We start from the raw sequence: 2,558 nt of genomic DNA on the forward strand, positions 1-2,558 counted from the left end.
GTGCTTCAGATGTATATGAGCACCCAAACCATGCATTACTATCTGTCCAGGCACTCGGTACTACTGTTCCGTAGTTGTTGTTTCGAGAGTATCTACTTGAGAGATTGAAAAAAAGCTAGCTTGGCCAAATGATCTCTATCTCCATTTTCCCAAACACAAGATAAATTAGATAAAAAAATAAATGACACGAAACTAATTAAGCTGCCTAATGAAGAAGAAGCTAAGCCGATCGAAGCACATAAAATGAACAAATGAAAAGTATCAGTCATATATAGTAGCAGTATGAGTGAAGATGCTGGACCAATGAAATGATTTTTTTTCTCTAGGGTAATGAAAGTAGTTTTCATTCTTGAACCGATGAATCTAAAGGATATATCTGAAGTGCAGCAAGTAGTGTTAATATAACAGCAGTTGGCGGCCATCTCTTTAGAAGAAAGGGGAATTTTTTTTTAGCAAGCCGCAATTGATATTTCAGTGTTTCATCACATGTTGTTGCGGGCTCCTTTTAATTTTTCTCTCATGGAAAACTGGATAATCGACTGTCTTTACCATGGAAAACTGGATAAATAATCTCAGAGATATGTACCAGCAGCTTGCTGGGTGGGCCCCACTGGGCTGTGGCCCATGCCTGCTAAAACCGTTGGGGTTGGTTCTATCGCTTTCTGCAATCTGATGCACACTCTGATCGACTCCTCCTTGCCCATCACATGCATGTCCTCTCTCTTTTCTACCCCATGGATCATGTATAAGGCAGCTTTATGATGGTTGGAAGTTAGGAGCTTGATTAAAATGTCCAAGTGATACTTCCCATAGAACTTACTAAATGGACGATTATGACAGGAATGATTCGATGCTCTTCCAGTAAACTAAAAGAGACTAAACACCTTCTCCACAGCTAATAAAAAACCCAAATGGCCAATATGCAAAACCATAACGAAGTGAAAAGTATTCCTAATACTCGCTCAAGGGAAAATATCTATGCTCTTGCAAAGGGAAAAAAAATAACAAGGGAGAAATATCTTAACGCACCAACGGTGGAACCAAAGAAATAGACCGCCATTTCTGGCTATTACCATCAATCCACATTATTCCGGGCATATTTAGTCCAGGAAAGATATACTTATTAGTACCTGTTAGTCCAGGAAAGCTACTTATCAGTACCTGTATATCACTGTATACCTATTTAGTGCAGGAAAGATACTTAGCTTATTAGTAGTACCTGTATAAATCACTGTGTACTTATTTAGTCCAGGAAAGATACTCATCACCTTTGTTCGCTCAAACTAGCGTCAACAATGGGCCCACATGTCAGTATCACGTGAAAAAAGCAAGGAGCCTCCTCTTTCCTTGAGTATTGCACCATGGCAGGGGAACACAACTCTGAAGCCACTGCTGCTGGCTTGCTGCAACTGGGATATGCTAAGAATCTACAAGAACCGGGAGCTGGGCACAGTGCTTGCTTACTGGCTCACTGCGGAGCTGGAGATCACCAGCTGTGGCAACACATTGATGTACTTGGCCCGATTCATTGGCCTTCTGCTGCGCCTGCCTTCGTTAGGAAGACCACGCTGGCCTCGCGTCCTGTTCATTTGTTCCTGTAGACATAACTCGTCCACTGTGCAGGCATCACAGTGGCTGCCATCGTCTGTAATCACCGGAGCTTTCCAGGTGGTCCATTCTTTCTTCCATGGCGAGCACGGTGTCCCCTCCTCTCCTCCTGTCGCTTGCTCACATGAATCACCGTGCTTGCTGCAAACTGGAGAAGTAATTTGTTAAAACTGAATCCAAGGCAGTTGTTCAAAGGCAGAGTTCAGAACACCTACATGCTGGTGCTGGATGAATCCAATGGATTCATCAGAGGTAAGGATGCCACAGAGTAATCCCTTCCTAGTCGGCCGGCCGGTGAGCTTCTGCAGTCTGCACAACCTTCTGGACAGCGAAACTCCAAATAAGTCTTGTCCTCGACCAACCCATCAGGCCTTCTTGATTCACATGGCGCAAACATGTGACCGACGCCGTCGTTATCCATCTCGCCTTTGCCATCTGTACTGCCCGCTGTGCAGACACATGTGACCGAAGCTCGCCGGAGGAGCAACGGGCTGACGCGGTGAGCAGTATAGCGCGCGTACTAGGCCTCCAGCGCGAGCGCATCTGGGACTTCATCAGCTCACTCCGACTAGGGCTGAAGTGTTGAACTGATCGAATTGAAGCCATGATGATTTCCCTCGCAACATCGCTCCACCAAAATCGATCGAACTGGAGAGCAGAAGAGCTAATCTGAGTGCCTTACTACATCGACCCAACCCTACCAGCCTACGTCCCCATCAGTGCCCTCCAGGTTGTAGCCTGAGACCTTCTGGTCCAGAAAACCTGATGTGCACCGGAGATTAATGGCGCATCACATGCATCGAGTAGGAGGGGTGGGGCTGTTTGGCGCATGCAAGTAGCTAGATACGCAGTTACCCACCACGCTGCGCCCCAGCATGCTGCAGGCAGCGACACCGACGCAGACCTTTGCTAACGATCATCAGGTACGGGCATATCACAAGCTCAGCATA

The 2,558-nt window shown here is 46.2% G+C and overlaps 1 long non-coding RNA gene across 1 annotated transcript; it reads right to left on the bottom strand.

Moving 5' to 3' along the window:
* Nucleotides 1–1,035: 1,035 nt before the first annotated feature.
* On the bottom strand, nt 1,036–2,097 carry LOC111258415. Its single transcript, XR_002678990.1, has 2 exons — nt 1,824–2,097; nt 1,036–1,756 (listed from the first exon to the last, which is right to left on the bottom strand). It is a non-coding gene; the product is annotated as an uncharacterized LOC111258415 (long non-coding RNA).
* Nucleotides 2,098–2,558: the final 461 nt, after the last annotated feature.

Source organism: Setaria italica, chromosome IX (genome assembly GCF_000263155.2).
Source record: "Setaria italica strain Yugu1 chromosome IX, Setaria_italica_v2.0, whole genome shotgun sequence".
Classification (NCBI taxonomy): domain Eukaryota; kingdom Viridiplantae; phylum Streptophyta; class Magnoliopsida; order Poales; family Poaceae; genus Setaria; species Setaria italica.